The sequence below is a fragment of the Oryx dammah genome, unplaced genomic scaffold (assembly GCF_014754425.2).
Source record: "Oryx dammah isolate SB20612 unplaced genomic scaffold, SCBI_Odam_1.1 HiC_scaffold_2, whole genome shotgun sequence".
Lineage (NCBI taxonomy): Eukaryota > Metazoa > Chordata > Mammalia > Artiodactyla > Bovidae > Oryx > Oryx dammah.
The window spans coordinates 37,780,583-37,800,682 of NW_024070186.1; the positions used below are offsets into that span (position 1 = coordinate 37,780,583).

At 37.7% G+C, this 20,100-nt stretch overlaps 1 protein-coding gene across 1 annotated transcript in view; it reads left to right on the forward strand.

Moving 5' to 3' along the window:
• Window positions 1-690: 690 nt before the first annotated feature.
• AGTR1 (angiotensin II receptor type 1) overlaps window positions 691-20,100 on the forward strand; it is a 54,584-nt gene continuing 35,174 nt past the window's right edge. The window contains exons 1-2 of the mRNA XM_040234422.1: window positions 691-943; window positions 11,263-11,344. The gene's annotated coding sequence lies outside the window, so the exon portion shown is untranslated. The remainder of the gene's footprint in view (window positions 944-11,262; window positions 11,345-20,100) is intronic.

The window sequence follows — 20,100 nt, forward strand, 5'->3', positions numbered from 1 at the left end:
AAGAGTCCAACACGACTGAGCGACTGAACTGAACTGAACTAAATCTATTTGCTAATATTTTGCTGAGGATTTTTATCTACATTCATCAGGGAGATTTTCTTCTCATGTCTCATCTTGTTTTGGTATAAGGGTGATACTGACCTATAGCGTGAGTTGCAAAGTGATCATCTCCTTCTTCAGAAGAATCGATAAAGAATTTATATTAATTATTCCTTAAATATTTAATCATTTTTTAACTTTATACATTTTTAAAAATGTAACTCCAACAACATACCCCAATAGAAGGAAATGAATGTCCACCCTTTCACTTTGTAACAACTCTGAAATTACAATCTAAGGCAGCGATCTTTGATCAACAATGGTATTATCAAAGTCTGAGCTACATCCAGGGAAGAGAAAGAAGTTCCCTAATTCATCCTTAAAAGTTTCCCAAGCTTTAAAAGAAAAAAGTGGAGTAACCCGGATCTTGGTGTAAATGGCTGGTCCTGCACTCTCGGCTCTCCCCCCTTTCTCCACTCCCTCCTCCGATGCCGGGTTCAGTGCGAGGTACTCGCAGATCTATCTATAAGTGACACCGGGGATGACTGTGGCATCATCCCGCTTCCGTCAGCATCTGGAGAGGAAAGGGGGTTGGGCCGAGAGGGTCTCCCGGGCGGGGCGGAGGAGGAGAGAGTGCAAAACACAGCCTCGCCCCTGGAACCCTCGAAGCAGCAACGCCCCTCGCTATAAATTTGGAGCTGCCTCAGAGAGGACGATCCCAGCGCCAGTCAGCCAAGGGCCTGAGGCGACTGAGCGCCCGGGCAGACGCGCGATTAGCAGCTCTGCCTACCCGAGACAGCGATCCATGAGGAGGAACCCAAGCGGGCCCCGGGAGTGAGGGCGCACCCTGAACCAGCGCCGCCAGCTCGGCCCGACGCCGGCGCAGCGTCCCGAGTGAGCGCGGGTGAGTGGCGCGGACTGCCCCGCCAGCTTGGGGGCTGGGGCGGGGGTGTCAGTTTCGTGCCAAGGTGTCAGCTGCGGGCGCGGTGCCGGGAGGCTCTCGGAGACGGTGGCGAGAGCGAGCTAAGGTCCCCCGGCACCCACTGGAAGGTGGAGGACCTTCCCCAAATCAGATGTGGGAAGAAGCAGTCTGATCTTGTTTGCCGCATGCCCCCGACGTTTCATTCTGATTTGACCAAACTCTGTGGAGCACAAGTGAGGAATCTGCAGAGATGGGATGCAACCAAGGAAACTTTCTTCCCGAGGCTTTTAGCTAACTCGTGTCTTTAAACTGTGATCTGTGCATATTACTCCTCGAGGCGGGAGTCCCTTTAAAAGTTGTGCCACTTTAAAGGAGTACTTGATTGTCCCCACACTCTGCCAGGCACCAGCAAGGTTCACCTCCCCACCTCCCCTCTTCAAATGATAACGCTGGGTCCTTGGCCCGGGATGCTGAGTCCGCATCGAATTAACTGGGGAGAACGAAAACGGAGCTTCTCCACACACTCCAATCCCCACAGCCTGGCTAGAGCACGTTTGTCACTGAGGGGGATTTTAGGAGAAATTCTTCTGCTTCCAAGACCGAGCAGAACCTCTTGCTGATGCCTTCCCTTCATACACCCCTCTACCTAGCACCCCATTCTCCAGTTCTCTTAAATGTCCAGCCCGATCTACCCACAATGCCAGATGCTTTGTCTTCAGAAGAGTCTCCTGCCCTGACCTATTGAGCACATTGCAGGCCTCTTTACCTGATCTTTCTTTGCTGATGGTTTAAGAATCAAACACCCACGAGTGGCCCTCTGGAGCCCTGTCTTCTTGGTGAAAGTTTGGATGCTCACTTTCCCTTGGGATCACATTTTCCACCTGGCTACTTCTAGTGTCATTCCTAGATGAGAGTAACAATGAGGCAGGGAGGAAATCCGGCACCCTGCCGCTCTGTTTTATAACTTTTTTGAACAACCTCTATCTCCTCTTCAAGTTGCTGTCATCCCCAACATGATTCTGTTGGTAGTTATACCACCCTGGGTCTCCAAGGTTTATTCTCCTTAGCATAAGCTGTAACACCTTTATAAGTCTTCTTTAAAGGAAACTGCCTGTTTCCCTTGTTGCCTGCTAGTGTTTCCCTAGCTCTCAAGGCCCCAACACATGGATAATCTCTCTGGAGACTGATGGATTCCAACACCCATCTGGAAGACAGTGCAGGGGCAAGGAAGCACAGAGAGCTGGGAATGGAGACTCCCACATAACTGGCCATGTGCTGTTAGAGTTACTTCACAACTCAAACCTGAGGTCCCTCTAGTGATAAAATTCCTTGATTCCTTTTGTTTCCTAGTTATTGCTTTAAAAAATAAAGTCTAAAACAATTACCCTTTTAGCCCATGTTTGTGCTCCTCAAAACTGTCTAAATAGCTCTCCTGGTAAATTATCTGCTCTGGAAAATCATTAGGTCCAAGTGTCCATCCGCTAAATTACAGTTGGAAGTTTCTACAACCCGGCTGAAGGATCAGGGAGTGGCTCCAAGTTGCTGGATCTCAACACTTTGCTAAAGGTTTCATGATTAGTAGTATCTAGTCCATTATCTACTCTATTGCAGCCCCTTTTTTTTCTTCCTAATATCCTTGTTTTCTGTGTCTATCATGAGGCCTCGATTTCTAGCTCGATTCTTCTTTGATCTTAAACTGAATCAACTGTCCCATCATCCAACCCAAAAGAAAGCTGGTTTTCTTCCACTGAAGCCAAAGGGAGACAAGTTTTATAAAGTGTCTCCCAGTCACTCTTGCTTTGGCAATGCTCTGCATCCCAGGAGCTCTGAGCTCAAATCTCTGCTATCCCCCTCTTAACCTGCTTTAGTGCTCAAACTGTGACTTTGTGAATTGTTCAGGTTTCTTCTTTGTTTTTTCTTTTCCTACCTTTAGTAAGAGTTGTGTGTGTGTGCTGGTATATAATTTGGGGTTATTCTGCTGCTGCTGCTGCTTATTACTGTTGTTGTTACTATGACTAGTTCTTGTCCTGCGCTAGATGAAAACTAATGAAAGAAAATTTGCTGCTTACCCAAAGCCCAGGTAAAATACTTGAGAGCTTCTCAGATAGCTCAAATAGTAAAGAATCTGCCTGCTATGCAGGGGACCTAGGTTCCATCGCTGGGTCGAGAAGATCCCCTGGAGAAGGGCATGGCAACCCACTCTAGTATTCTTGCATAGAGAATTCCATGGACAGAGGACCCTGGCAGGCTATATACAGTCCATGTGGTCTCAAAGAGTTGGACACGACTGAGTTACACATTCACACATTCGAAAAGGAGTTTGAAACTCACAGTTAAAATGCATGATTCACGTCTCCTATAGTTTTATCTGTGCTTTCACAGTGTCCTTTTAATGCAGCTGACAGTTGCTATGTTTTGTTTTCAAATTTGATACAGGGACCAAGATCCAGACCCATCACACTTAGATGTTTTGGCTGCCTGATGCAGGCTCCCGGTCTTTTGCCCCAAGCTCACTAGTTTACTTAGTCCACTTCCTGCTCAGTGACTGAGCAATGCCAGAGCCTCTCAGAGCAGTCTGAAAAATTAAAAATTTTATTTAGAAGTTTGAAGTACATCCAAGTGTTATAAAAAATTAAAAGCTGTTTTGAAGACAGACTGTGGCAATAAAAAAATACAGAGCCAGAGCAACAAAATGTCCAAGTATAAAAAATGTAACCAAACACCCCTGTTATCTAGCAAATTGGAAAAACCAGCTTCTTAACCCATCACTACTGGAAAGTACTATTATTTTCTTCAAAATGATTATAAATTTTCTCTTTCAAAATTGTCTGAAGTCATTGGATAACACGGTTTGTTTCTTTTCTCATCAGTGTCTATTAAAACAGTACACTAAAGCTTCCACAGCAAAAGTAAATTTTGTTCCATTTCCCGCCTAAATTTAGCTATCATTTTACATTTTTTATTTTTAATCACAATATGAATTTCAGCTATGAAAAATCAGCTTTTCAATGGCTTAATATACAGAGCCAGTTTAAATCTAGAAGTATCTGTATGGATTTAAGGTAATAGGCAAATGATTTGGCAAATTACTACTATTATCCTATTAAAGCTCTAAAATACATCACAGCAAAAAAAAAAAAAATCTAAAGAGTTATAAATTTGCCAGATGCTTTGTTTGGTGGTTACTTTAATGACAAACTTGACAATTAGAAAACAAAATATATGTTTAGAACAATTATAACATGACAAGTGAATCTTAGCTGTGGTTGTATTAACATTAAAAGTTTTCCATCTGATTTTGATCCTTTCTCTTCATAGCAGATGATGACTGTGGGAAAAAATTTCCTTGACTGTGAAAACCAAAATTTCTTTCAAAATATTTTACTAACAAAGAATATATATATATATATATAAAGTGTCTGGAATCTTCCAGTTATCATTTGATTTTCCTTCCTATAGTCAAGAATATTTTAAATTGTGTTGCCCATTTACTTTTCTAACACAAATTGGAAAAATGGGTAAGAAATAGGTATGCTTTATTTTTCATAGTTTAAGTACCAATTCTACATGCCCTTAATATTTAAAATCATAGCGTTAATAACCATTCAGTTTGGGTCAAGTTTTATGGGATTTCTTATTCTCTTCATATAATCAAAGCTGCTTTGTTCTTCATCAGATGATGTTAAAATCTCATTTAGATCAATGAATTAAAGTACTTTGGCTACATAGTTAACTTCAGAGTAAGAATACTGACATATACACGTTTGGTTCTGTACTTTTTTAATAGAATAATTGTAACAATATACTGTAATTAAAGTTATATGGATATAATTCTGTACTTTTAAAGAGAGTTAATGATTGCTAATTTCCTCTATAAGTTTTCTTTAGTTATTTCTTATTTTAATCAAAGCTCCTCTTATCTGCCTTGGAAAAGGAAGAATTATATGTATGAAATATATCAACAATAGTAGAAGATACTTACTGAGGGATCGCAATGGATCTGAGAGATCTTAGGTCCTGAGGACACACCAAAGTATAAACATGGTCTTTGTCCTAGAGAGATGTTGGTCAAGCTAAGTACATATTAGATATAGGTCTCGCCAGTCATCTCAATGCCGCTGGGGTAGAAAGCCATTTAAAAACAACCCTCTCTTCCTTCTACCTTTCAGCCTGGGTGGAATATCTAATGTGGTTTCATGTTTGATTCTGGCCCCTTCCATAACCACAACTTTCCTTTCTCCATGGGGTTTTAACTCCTTTGATAGTATGCACCACACCCAACTGCCTTGTATTCTGTTATTAAAGTCACTTTCTTGCCTGTTTGTCTCATGTTGGCTTAATTTGTGGAAAACATTAAATACATTTTCAGATCCTTATATTGAGGAAATGTTAGAAACCTTTCCTATTACAATAAAGTGACTTAAAAGTGTTGCTTTAGTCTTACTAATGGAATAACTAAGCATTCATACAATTGCTTTAAATCTAAAGCTTTAAAAGTCTAAGGCAAGAAAGCTCCAATTAAAATAAATCTTTTAAAAACTAAGGCAAGAGAAAGGTAAAGAATAAGAAAAAGAGCTATGAAAAGAATAAAAGGTTGAAATATCAAAGCAGGCATCACAGAGCAGGTAAGGCAAGCATATGAAAATCACCTAGGAAGTGTTTTAAATCTGTACGTATTGTCTGCACTTCCCCTGTTTCTCCTTTCCCCATTTCTTCCCTATTGAGAACCGCCCCATTTACCTCAGGTGTCAAGGTCCCCAGACTAGCATCACGAGTACCACTTGGGAGCTTATTAGAAATTCAGACTCTCAGACCCCACCTTGACCGACTGAATCAGAATCTGCATTTTAGCAAGATCTCCACATGATTCAAAAGGACTCTAGAGCTCGAAAAGCACATGTGACAGTGCCTCCGGCTTGCTCAAATGATTACCTAGAGGCTATTTGCTTGACTTTTTAATAAAGTAACATTTTTAACAAAAGTAACATTTATTGAGTGAACTCCGGGAGTTGGGGATGGACAGGGAGGCCTGGCGTGCTGCAATTCGTGGGCTCGCAAAGAGTCGGACACGACTGAGCGACTGAACGGACTGGCTGAATGTGCCAAACAATGTTCAGCCTTTCAACACTGTGTTTTATTTATTCCTCATGACATCCCTCTATAATAGTCACTGCCGCATCCCCATTTTATAGATTGGGATACTGAGTAATAATGTGATAAGTAGCGTACCCAATTTTGGTAACTGTTAAGAGTCAAGATTTGAACACAATTTTGATTCTGTGCTCTTTGTTGCCACCCACACTGTCTGCTCCACATTAGGCTGCCTGCTTTTTAAGACCAGTTAATTATTGGACAAATTAATTATTTGATAATTATTAGAAAGTTATAATTGGAAATCAAGTTCTGTTTTCCTCATAGAAAAAAGCAAGATCTATAACATTTTCCTATCATCTTAACCTTTAACTTCAATAATGAGAAATTCTAGGAATTCCTTCTTTAGTTGGGAAACAAGTAAGAAAACTATGATAGTTCATAATTTAAAACTTAAAATTTGATATCTCTATTTTCCCAAAACTTACCTGAAATTTATCTTTTTTCACCTTTCTGTTCTGATGAACTTTTTAAAAAAGTTCTTGAGTTGAACAACCCATATCCTACATATATAAAGTGTTTATCTTTCCAACTCAAATTATACATCACTCTTTCACCTTTTAATATAAATACAAATTTATCTATAAGCATAGTTTTAATATAAACACATTTATCTATAAGCACAGTTTCTAAAACTTTAGTTGAATATAATACTAATCAGTCAGTCTGCAAACAAGGGTACCTTATTTTAAGCCAGTGACTTCTCAAATGATGCGTCTCTGAAACATTTTTCCCAGTGCATATAGACTCTCTGAGAGCTGTCAGTTGGATTGGGTCAAATGTCTGTTGTTTTGACAGAGGCTCATTGATGTGGGTCAAAAGACCGAGGTGAATCTGGGCTCCCTGTGATCATGTTTGAGAGGAGAGGCATGTCAACAGAACTAAGCAGCCACGATTTTCTCCATGATAAAGGGACATCCTTGGGAGACAGAAGTTACCAGCTGCTTAGATCTAGAACTTTCAGCAGCACTAATAGTACAGTGTCTAACTTGTAAGTTATAGATGAGGGCAAAAATCAACCCAGGGATGCCATAAAGCCAAGTGGCGAATGCTCAGAAGGGAACTTGTGCCCAGGAGACATCCTGCATACTAGCAGGCAGAGTTTCTTAGTGCTGATCAATGATAAACTACCAGTGATTCTCTTGTGACTCTTTACAGTCCTGCTCATCTCACTAACCCCAAATAGTTGTGCCTGTGGCTGAATTTAATCAACACTAGTTCTTTTTTTTCTAAATAAACTGAAGAAAAAAAAAAAAGAAAGAAAAACCTCACAGCATTTCTTCTAAACTTCATCCATTTACAATTTCATCATCATATATGCTTTTGGACCCAAACTCTTCTTGTTATGCAATTCAGATGCATCTTACATACTTGTAAATAACATGGTATGCTGCTAGAACAAGAACGTTCCATTAGCCCAGCTTTAATCATCGAATTTGTGAGAAATACAAATCTGTTCTTTTAAATTCCCATTACATTAAGCCACATGATGGAATATTATACAGTCATTGTGTATTTTATATGTATATATTTTTATTTTTTTGTTTTTTTGTTTGTTTATTTATTTATTTTTTATTTTTATTTATTTATTTTTTTATTTTACTAAATATCTAGTGACAAGGAAAGATAATTACAAGTGAATACAGCAGTGTATAAAACATAAATCCAATGAGAGAGAGAGAGAGAGAGTGTGTGTGTGTGTGTGTGTGTGTCTTTGATAGATTCTTGTCAAGGTGCCATTAATGTCTTATTTGAGTCATTGGTGTTCTAATGAAAACATTTCAGTTACACTAGAACTGATTTGAGAGCAAAATCGCTTAGAGATTTTTTTAATGCCTGTGTATTTGCATGAACAGATAAGAAACACTAGGCAAAATATATAACAAATCTTTAAAGCTTTTGAGGATTATTAAGATCAAGGCTAAGATCAAACGTGACTTTTCTTTCCCCTTTTTTGGCATGTGCTTTCAGACTTTCCTATCATGAGCCTCCATTCGTACTTTTGTTTATCTTGGAATTTCTTTTCCTTTCCTTCTAACTCACTCTAGATTTCAGATCATAGACAACCACCATTAACCCTCTAAGAATGATCCTGGCAAGTCAACCTTGTCTCTATTTTTCTCCCTAAGGTACACTAGAGCTCTATAAGAGTACACAGATTTTACACCAGAGTGGCATTTTATAGGAAAAAATATCTCATGGGAAAATTTTTGCTATGACAAAAAACCACCAAAGAATAAGTTAAAAATATATTCTTCTAATGCCAAAATGCTCCTGTACCACAATGTGATAGTAAAACTTCAAAACTCGTATACATTGTTGCTAGGGGAAAAAAAAAAAAACTTTACACAATCTTCTTGAGTAATTCATTAACTTTAAACAATTTCTTACTTTAAAAAATCCCCAAACCATAATGAAAAATATTGATGAATTTGGCTACATAAAAAAATTAAAATGGTTGTGTAGTAAAAAGCACCAGAAACAAACACAAAAGATAAACAGGAACGTAGGAAAGCTATTTGCCACACATTACATGTAAAATGCCAATTTTCGACATGAGCTTTTTAAAATGAGACACAATGAACCCAAAGGAAAAATGAGTGAAGGCCATAACTAGGCAAACTAGTAGAAAAATGACTGCAAAAATAAGAAAACAAAAAGAAGCTCAACCTCATTCATAAGCAAAAAAAGGTAAACCAAAACAAATATATATTTTTCACTTATAAGACTGAGAAAAAAATGCAAAATTTTATACAAATCAGATTTTTTGGTATCTTAAATCCATATAGCCATTATAGAGGACATTTTGTAAGTATCTTCCAAAAACCTAGAGTGTATAAACAATTTATATTGACAATTATGTTTGGAATTTATTCTACCAGTATAATCATATAAGGACAAACATGCATATATATAAATATGATCATTGAGGGTTTTTTACATCCAAAAAAAGGGAAATAGAAGGAAAAAAAAAAAAAAAACTTAAGGCCCGTGATGTGTGCTGAGTCACTTAGCCTGACTCTGTAACCCCATGGACTATAGCCCACCAGGCTCCTCTGTCCGTGGGATTTCCCAGGCAAGAATATTGGAATGGGTTGTCATATCCTCCTCCAGGTGACCTTCTCCACCCAGAGATTGAACCTGTGTCTCCTGAGTCTTCTGCATTGGCAGGCAAATTCTTTACCTCTGAGCCACCTGGAAAGCCCCCAAGGCCCAATAGGGACTGATTATATCAATTATCATATTTCAGTGCAATGAATAGAATACTAAATAGCTATCAAAATGAGTGACATAGATTTGTGTATCTGATGTAGAAAGTTCTACGAGCCATATTACTGTTTGTTCTTTTTTTTTTTAAGGAAAGCAAAGTACAGAACATATAATGCATAAAATGAGAAGCCATGGATATACACATTTATATGCATGGGTGCACTTTTTTATAACTTCTAAAGGGTACATAAAAAACTATTAGTAGTAAATATCTCTGGGAAGTAGATCTGGAGAGACAATTAGAGAATTAAGAGATGTGTACTTTTACTTTATACATTTCCATAACTTGGCACTTGTACCACATACATATATTACTTCTATGAAAAATTAAAACAGAAAAAAACTTTTAAGGAGATTTCTTTTCAAAATTATGGCACAATAACACTTGTAGAGTACATCATGAGAAACTGGAGGAAGCACAAGCTGGAGTCAAGATTGCCGGGAGAAATATCAATGACCTCAGACATGCAGATGACACCACCCTTATGGCAGAAAGTGAAGAGGAACTAAAAAGCCTCTTGATGAAAGTGAAAAGAGGAGAGTGAAAAAGTTAGCTTAAAGCTCAACATTCAGAAAACTAACATCATGGCATCCAGTCCCATCACTTCATGGCAAATAGATGGGGAAACAGTGGAAACAATGGCTGACTTTATTTTTGGGGGCTCCAAAATCACTGCAGATGGTGGCTGCAGCCATGAAATTAAAAGACACTTACTCCTTGGAAGAAAAGTTATGACCAACCTAGAGAGCATATTAAAAAGCAGAGACATTACTTTGCTAACAAAAGTCCATCCAGTCAAGGCTATGGTTTTTCCAGTGGTCACATATGGATGTGAGAGTTGGACTGTAAAGAAAGCTGAGCACTGAAGAATTGATGCTTTTGAACTGTGGTGTTGGAGAACACTCTTCAGAGTCCCTTGGACTGCAAGGAGATCCAACCAGTCCTTCCTAAAGGAGATCAGTCCTAGGTGTTCATTGGAAGGACTGATGTTGAAGTTGAAACTCCAATCCTTTGGCCACTTGATGTGAAGAGCTGACTCATTGGAAAAGACCCTGATGCTGGGAAAGACTGAGGGCAGGAGGAGTAGGGGACGACAGAGGATGAGATGGTTGGAAGGCATCACCGACTCAATGGGCATGGGTTTGGGTGGACTCCGGGAGTTGGTGATGGACAGGGAGGCCTGGTGTGCTGCAGTTCATGGGGTCACAAAGCGTTGGACACCACTGAGTGACTGGACTGAACTGAACTGAAGCTTTCTATGAAAAGAATTATATATCACACTACCTACCATGTGTAAAACAGAATCATACTACCATGCTATAAAGCATAGAGAGCCCATCTTATTGCTCAGTGGTGACCTGGATGGGTCGGATGAGGCGAGGGTGGTGAGCAGGAGGTCCAAGAGTGAGGGGGATATATGTATACATATAAATTACTCACTCCATTGTACAGCAGAAACTAACACGACGTTGGGTAGCAATTATACTCTAATAGTCATATGTCAAAGTTTGTTAATTCACAAGTAAAAATCTAATCTATAAGGATGTTTCTTATATTTAGTAGTTATATCTACAGAAATGCCTTAGGAATTGCATTATTGTTGACCCAAAAACTCTTTTTCACTTTCTCTAGCATTCATCTACAAGGGTATGAGGGAAGATGTTGACTATAATCAGGAAGAGGATGAGGTCCCTTGACAGACAGTCACCCAGTAGAGCCTAAGTCTATATAAGGAAAAATATGTTCTTGATGTTGACAGATGGCTTCATTCCATTCAAAAACATTCTTAAGATGTAGTGTTAATGCTTATTTTATAAATTAGAAAATAAAAATCTGACCTTTTTCAGTGAATCACTTAATGTTTTTTTTTTCTTTACAGATTGATGTATGATAAGCTGATATAAAATGACAGGTTTTATCTGACTAAGTCATTGAAGCCATCCCAGAAGGTCTGCATCCAGGTAATTGGCTTACACCTATAACATTGTATCTGTTAGTAATTTTCTCTAATGTGTCAACTGTGAAGGTAGCGCAAAAAGCCACACACGCTATTGTCAGGTGATAGAAACAGAAGCTGTAGAAAAGAATGACATTCTGAGCCCATTCCTTCCAATATATAAAGAACATACATATTATTAATAATATGAATTTATTTTTTTAAGATTTTTTTTGATGTGGACCATTTTTAAAGTCTTTATTGAATTTGTTACAAGATTGCTTCCATTTCATCATTTGGCTTTTTGGCCCCAAAGCATGTGGGATCTCCGTGCCCCAACTAGGGATTGAGCCTATATCCTCTGCAATGGAAGGTGAAATCTTACACTGGACCACCAGTGAAGTCCCCCTAACATGATTTTAAGAATAAACAATGTCAGAATTACCGAGATATTCATGTATTGATGATAAACCATGTGAGAGATTTGCAACCCCTTGGCAGGGATCTCCTCGTGGTCATAGGTGACTGTTCTGAGCAGTGCTTTCTACGCGATGTAGGGCTTTAGGAGGGACAGGAGGGAAGTGATCACACTCTCTCATCAGCCACCAAATGGGCAACTGGTGCTCTGTGATCCCGAGATCTCACTTCTTGAGGCATATGTCTAAAGACTATAAGTGTCTGAAGCCACCTATTCACGTTCAGAAAACCCCAATGTCTCAGGGTTTCCTTCTTACAAAAGTCTCCCTAACTCCAATAAGGTATAGGAAAAAGGTCTCTGAAACTGGGTACAGAGGTAGCCTTTGATGCCAAAGCAGTTTAACCCCTGGTAGACCTAAGCCGCATGGAGTCACACAGTGGGGCATTCCACTCAGAACCTCACAGAGCAACTGCGGGGGGGGTGCTCTGTCTGTTCAACTCCTATCACACAGACTGTATGATATTTTTCATAAAAAGACTCCTTGATTTACCCAGCTAGCAGGATTTTTTTCTCCTAACATAAACTCAGCTCAAAGAACAAACCCTCAGCTTCCCAAATTAACAGGGGAGACATTCTCTAGTTCCTCCAAGGAAAATGAAAAGAGTAGCTTGTCCCTTTCTGAATGTGTCATGGCTGGATTTTATCAAAGTAGAAGGTAGATAAGATAGGTGGTGGGTGGGCAGACATATGTTAGAGGTAACTAGTCTTTTTGATTGACAAGTAGGAAACACTTGCTGGAAGGCAGTCCACAGTGGTGTTAGAAAACTATTTAGGACTACTTTAATCTTGGAAGACAAAAATAGTAACGTTCTTCAGAGTTCTGCCACTGGAAATCTTTAGGGGTTTTTTTTTTGTGAGATGTAGTTGAAATTTTGGAAGCTGGGCTATGCACATTTTCAGCAAATATCCAGCTCTGGGAAAATATATTAAAATATATGTCCAAGTTAGGAAGATACCAAAACTAGAAGCTTTCTTTTACATCCTAAGAGTACTGAACAGAGGGAGCTCTTTACATATTCACCCCCTCGGCTTAAAGTAGAAGAATCAGGAGACTAATACAGGGGCGTTCCTCCTGGAAATGGTCCTTAGATCAGCCTCTGCTCCTGTATTTTGGAAGCCCCTAAGTTTCTGATTAACATTCACACATTTGTAGTAAAACTTTCCAAATAACTTCGACATTTTGCTTACAAATAAGAAAACACTGAACAAAAACATCCTATACAATGTTAAACTTTTTCAGATCTTTAAGTTTCAGATGAATGAGCAAAAACATGCTTAATTCTAAGAAGTTATTTTCCACTGAAGAACTAACATCATACAATTCTTCCACTAACTAGCAACTTTGCCTTTGGAAGAATCTTCAAGCCCCATCCCAACCCATGGTCATTATATTGAAACACAAAAAGTGTTTTCCAAGGGTCTTCTGAACTTTGTATTGTCACTTTAAAACTTTCATCAACTTACAACTACAGAACTTTGATCTTTTAACGATTTAAACCAGTAATGTGTAAACAGCATTTCAGAGCTTGTTTTATATTGTAGAAACAAAAATACTTAGGCTGAAACCTACTTATGATAAATGGGAAAACATGGTTAATACACATAAAAGAATAAAAATATTCAGGAGCTTAAAATCTATAGTAATCATCTGCCCCATGTAGCTGTTTACATTAATTATAAATGCAATTAAAAACTGAGTTCCTCCATGATACTAGCCACATTTCAAGTTCTCAATAGACACATGTAGTTTGTGGCTACTGTACTGAATAGCACAGATATAAAACATTTCTATCATTATGGAAAGTTCTACTTGACAGTGCTATTATAAAGAAATTATTAATAATGCAGTAGACTTCCATTCCTACTTGGTAAGAAAGTTTTGGGCTCTTTTATATGTCTTTTGAAATTTAAAAATATTTTTTAAATGCTAATTTTCTTAGCTGTAGGTTATCTGGTGTATGGCTCTCACAAGCCCCTTTCCTCTTTCCTATTTAATTGCATATTAAGACATGTGGAATTAACTGTTTTACTTAAATATTTATTTAAATATTTTATGTATTCTTATAAAATTTTTAGAGGTTGTTTCCTTAAAAATTGTGAAAAATTGTACACATAGTTATGTTGACCTAATATATGGCTGTTGGCTTTTTTACTGAATCACTGACGTCTCCAAGTAAGCAAAACTAGAAAAGATGTAGGATCATTTTTAAAGGCCAGTATTTTTTCTTTGTTCTTTATATTCTGTAAGATTTTATTTTTCCTACAATGATAGATGGGTCTCAATCATACCGATTTTACTAAAGCTTTATTTTTTTAAGCAACTGAAGAACCAAACAATATAACTATTATTTATTTCTATTTCATTTATGGAAATGTGTATTATATTAATAGTCTCTGGATTTCCAACTTATTGTATAAAAAAGAATAATAGCTTGTTTATAATTTTAATTAATATAATCACCCCCTTTTATAGTGTATACTTAAACTTCTTATTCACCATTGTTCCTCTACTGTGATCCCATCATTTAATATCAGTTTCAATTATTTTCCAGTCACTTATATCTAGTAGTTCAATTAAATTTGGTTCCTGGACTAATGGTTATATGTTACATAAGGCAAGAAATTAAAAGCAAATTTATCTTTGAGTCATTGAAGCATCAAGGATTTGAAATAGCTATATAACTAGCTATGAAAAAGACATAACTACCCAGCCAATATTCCTTAACACATTTAATAGTATCATGTTTCAGTGAAAGCATAAATAATAGAGGTATAGACCCAGTTTTGAATTGTTAAATATGAATCCAAATCTTACCAATGAAAAAAAGGCAGAGTAAATGTTAGCTATCTGTGGAGATTTTTTCTTTTTAATAAACCAAAAAATAGCTTTTCTTTATAGAATAACAGGTTTACTGTAAATAACCTATTATCCATATAGTTTATTCACATGTTCATCCTAGGTTTAAATAATATAGCTAGATATGCACAGCATACAACTATTAGGAGATTCTAATTTAAACTGGTTACTATTAATATTTTTAATAATTAAAAGAGCTCAGAGAATTGGCCTCTTAATTTCATGGTTTGGTTTTGCCGGCAGGAAGCACTTTTCACCAGTACTAGAAGTGCTGTCATCCTCTCCCTTCAACTAGTTAGTCATTCCTTTTAAGACTCTGAAAACGATTTAGATATATGAGTCATTTTTTTCAATTCAGGGAATATCTAAAATATCTCAGAAATGTAATAGTACAGTACAAACTTGGCAGATGATAACCAGTTATCTAGAATTAGGTCTTTGGTACCTTTCCAGATTTGAAATGAAATATTGGACTCTCCCAGGGCGTCCCTGGGACAAGAGGAACAATGTCACATCGCAAGTCCAAAGTCCCATCGGAAGCAGCCTTCCTTCTCCTTTTACCCAGGCAAAGCCAAAATACTTCTGCACACCGCACTGGCCACCATAAAAAGCAAACAAAGCCACTGTAGATAAAACCAGGCAGCAGTGGATAAAGGCTATCTTTTGACCTAGTGTCTGAACCTTGACTCCTCTGTGATGCTTCAGGCCAAGGGGGAAGAACAGGATGGGCATTTTGCTGCCTCATGGGCTGTCCAGTGCAGTCAGTATACAGAGCAAGAGGATAAAACAACTCAGTGTCTTACTTAATGCAAAGAAGGAAATCCTTTGGCACCTGCTTTGGCAGTGTAAAAGCAATGTAAATTCAAGTCATTGATGAGAACAGCTTCTTACGTGATACAGAAGGTTATTCTGTAACAGTAATGGCCCAGCCATGGTTTATTCAACTCTAAACCATTAATGCAAAGAAGACAATGGCAGCCCACTCCAGTACTCTTGCCTGGAAAATTCCATGGATGGAGGAGCCTGGTCGGCTGCGTCCATGGGGTAGCAAAGAGTTGGACACGACTGAGCGGCTTCACTTTCATTTTTCACTTTCATGCATTGGAGAAGGAAATGGCAACCTATTCCAGTGTTCTTGTCTGGAGAATCCCAGGGACAGTGGAGCCTGGTGGGCTGCCATCTATGGGGTCTCACAGAGTTGGACACAACTGAAGTGGCTTAGCAGCAAACCATTAATGAATGCTCATCTTCATTTTATGTAGAACATATTTATCTACATATAACTGAACAAATAGGGAATGTTGAAAATGACCCTGTGAAAATTACTGACCCACAATGCATCTGCTTGGTTTGGGGCAACTGAAATAGTATAGGCTCCCTCTGGATTTATGCTAGAATTTTGATTTAATTAGATTGGTGAATTAGACACATGGCATCTGAATTAAAGAGTGAGAAATACAATATGAACCAGTTCAGTGAAGAGAAGTTTATGCTATGAATAAAATAATACATGTCAAATGATTTAAAAATTGATTTTAGCTTCCTTTGTATGATAAATGTAACAGATCCTAATTTGACATCTTAAAATGAAGAGATCTATGCACAACCTATTTTGTGATTTTTTATCTTCTGCGGAGGATGTTTTGTTATCTTTAACCTTCATTTTTAACCATTTTCTTCTTTTTTTCAGTTACTATGGTATAAACATCCACCAATCCATATTTATATGTACATATATATGTATTTTATATATATATATATAAAGATCTCAAGAGAAAATAATGCTTCAATCCTCCTCAACAATTCATTCTAACAATTAAGAACCCTTAAGCTAAATAGAATAATTCATTTCACAGGAAACTTCTTTTCAATATGTATAATTAGTTTTAGTTAACTTTATTAATGAAATGTCGCAAATCAATTAGGTTTGCAATAATCAGACGCTGAGGACCCAAGAGGGGCCATTTCCATCGCAAGAGGGGAAGGTGACATGCAATTTAGTTGGGAAGCAAATGTAATTAGATTTTATCAGTTGAATATTCCTGTCCTAAAGTGGAATCAGGCACATACCCAAGCCTGAGTGAATAGCTGGAAAGAGATAGAAAAAACAGTATGACTTAGAAATGTCTTCATGGTCCTATTGACCTTTAAAACCACACGTAGGTTCTCTTCTGACAGGGCTATGCTTAATTTTTTTTTTTCAACTCTGAATGCCTTTAGGGAGAATAGTACATGAACTCAACTATTTGTCACAGGCCCCATCACTCCTTAATGATGCTTCACACCTATATTTAACTGTCTAAATCCTGATGGCATTTCAGCTTGCAACTATTGTGACCCAGAAGTTTATTACTGAGCAGGTGTGGGGTAACCCTAAAGTTTCTTTCTTCTGACTTCAAAAATACGAAAATCAAAGAAATATCATGAGAGTAAAGTCTTCTGAATGAAAATTATATTAAACACAAGTTATTCCTATTTAGGGCTGCAGTTTACAACAGATTCTGCTGTTATTTACTCAATAAGTATTTTCTTTGGACACCTACATGCCAGTTACTATTCCCAACATGAAGGACAAAGTGTGAGCAAAGCAGACAAAAATCCTGACCCTCATAGAACATTCCAGTGCATTTGGACAGGGAAAAAAATGTTAGAGTATGTTAGATGGCATGAAGAATGGAAATAGAGTATATAAGCAGTGAGGGAGAAGGGTGCAGTTCTAAAAGGAATTTAGGGAAAGCCTCCTTAGTAAGAACAAAGGAACTGTGTGGAGGAAGATGGATCTATGGAGAGAGCAGAGCAAGTGCAAAGGCCCTGAGGCAGCAATGCAATGGCATATTTAAGACACAGCAAACAGACCAGTATCCGTAAAGCAAAAATTGAAGGGTATCAACTGACAGATAGACTAGAGACGTAATTTAGAATGGATGCTAGAAGAGGGGAACAAATGAACATTTTAAACTGAAAAGGTTTCATGACTGAAGTTGCTTTGAAATGTAGTGAAATATTTTCACAGGAGAGATTTTTGAAGAGAAGTCAGGTACATGATTCAATCCCGTGACTGGTTCAGTAGCCATCATCATCAGTGACTACTACTAGAACTCTAATCATTAAAAACCTGCAACTGATGTCAGTTCCTCCTGAACCACCCACTGATACTTTTGGCGCCTTTGGTATACTTCAAGAATACTTTGCCTATTACTGACCTGTAATCCCATGTCTGTGGACCTGAAAATAAAACCCCCCATAACAGAGATTTAGTAGTGCATGGCATCACCATTAGATTATTGTTAGTGAAGGTTTTGCCTTCTGACATTAATATACCAGTGAACTTAACAATTCCTGCGGCTACCACTGAATGCAAAATGATTTCATACACTGGGTATTCCATTTAAATTATTTTCTCTTCAAGTCCAAGAAAAAGAAAATTCGAAATAAAATGATATGTTTGGGATAGTATATGTGGCATCCATCCACATATAACTGAAATAAAATAATTTAATGGAAAACCTCAAATTCTACCACCTCTAAACACGTAAGACAGTCTGAATGAGAAGGAACGATTCTGACTTTGTATTATTTTTTAGTGGTGGTGTTTTCTCATAACCCTCATGCCTTTTTTCCAGTCCTGCTATTCTTCAAGATTTCCTAATGAGGATTAGAGAACAGGCATATTTAACAATCTGTATTTGCAGGCTGGAAACAAGAAAATGAAGACGAATAGTTTCTCTCCTGCTAATTTGATTTTCTGCAGCTCCTCTCTTACCAGCTTAGACAAAGGACTTAGTTACTATTTCCAGCCAATAGGGCCAAGGACCGAATCATCTGTGATGTCATGCTTCCCCCAGATAGGCCTGTGCCTTACAGGCCTCCTTTAGAGACTTCCCTCAAGTGAGAAATGAGAAGTGATTATGGACAGAATGAGGGGGGAAGATGTGATTTCCTTTATTCTAGAAAAACAATACCCAATAGCTATAATTCACAATGCTATAGTAAAATATTTTTGTACATTTCTCCTGTGTATGAGGAGTTATAGGACATGCAGTTTGAAGTGGAAAGGCAGATTTTATTTCCAAAGTGGTGGTGATAGAAGGAGGCTTCTGGAAACAAGGTTGTGCTGAGTTGACAAAAGATAAGGGACTCAGTCCTTAAGTGTGACTGGCTCTCTAAAGGAAATATAACCCCAGAAAAACTTCTGACATAATTCCAGGTCCCAGGGCTGCTGATGGTATAAACAATTATTTACAATGATATAGGAATTTATTTCCCAGGACCCCTCATATCATTGACATCTCATAAAATCAGCCCTTGCAAAAGAACTAGGACATTCTGGGAACATACAACATGCAACTTTAAATGAGGAGCTTTCCTTTTCTCACACAAAAACATGAAAGTTGGTTTGAATTGACACTGACTTGTCCAGGCGAGGGCCTGTGATTTCAGGAAGCACATATCTCTTTTGAAACTCAAGTGTGTCCTTGGAAATTGCTGCATAAAGGCCAAACTGCCAAAGCCTAGTCCTTCTCCTCTGAGTAAAACCTTTTAGTTCTATGTCAGTAGTTGGTCTTTGCTCTCACCAGTGGTGGTTGCAAAATACCTCAGTGTTCACACTAAACCCAAATAGTATTGGGAAGACAAGTTGAGTTAAAATAATGCCTGAAATTTAATCAGCATTATGTCCCTAATAAAAAGCTAGTTGGTCACAGCTTCTTTCAAATTTCTCTCCCACAGATTTTTCTCCTGAAAGGAGACACTATACAGTATTTTAGGCAAAACAAACTTATCTCAATCATGGGGGGTAAGGTAACATAAGGGTTGAAAATAGTATTTTAAGCATCACATTTTTTTCTTTCAATTCCCTGAGGTAGAACCTATCCTTAACTTCATCTTTTTAACTGCCCTGCAAATAGTTTGTCTGTAGTTAGATCTTATTTCAGGGTAACATTATATCTTCTTAGCCTAGTAGAGTTGCAAACTTAAGTCATCATGCTGAGCAGAAAAAAATAAGTGAGATTTATAAAGTAATCAAAATGGTATAATATTCTCACTCAAAAAAATTAAAAATTCAAGAATGAATCATCTTTAAAACTCTCCCAACCTACAGTCTAGTTTCATGGGTGAAACCTTTTGGGAGATCACTTTGGGAAGAGCCTGATACTGTTTCACATACTGGGTCTTATTGCCTTCTCACAACACTTGAAAATAACTAGGATTATTGCTGTTGTATTATACTGCTGGGTTTTTTAATGCAGACACCAAAAGAATGCATTAGTTAACATCTTTAAAACTGGATGCTTACTTGGTCAGGCACTGGGTCAGTCACTTCATCTCCATTTTCTTACTTAATTCACAAAAACAAAGCTACAAGTTAGGTTTTCTCATTGACTTCAATTTTTCACAGTGAGTCTAAGGGGTCCATCATATCACTAACCAATACCAAGACAAGAAC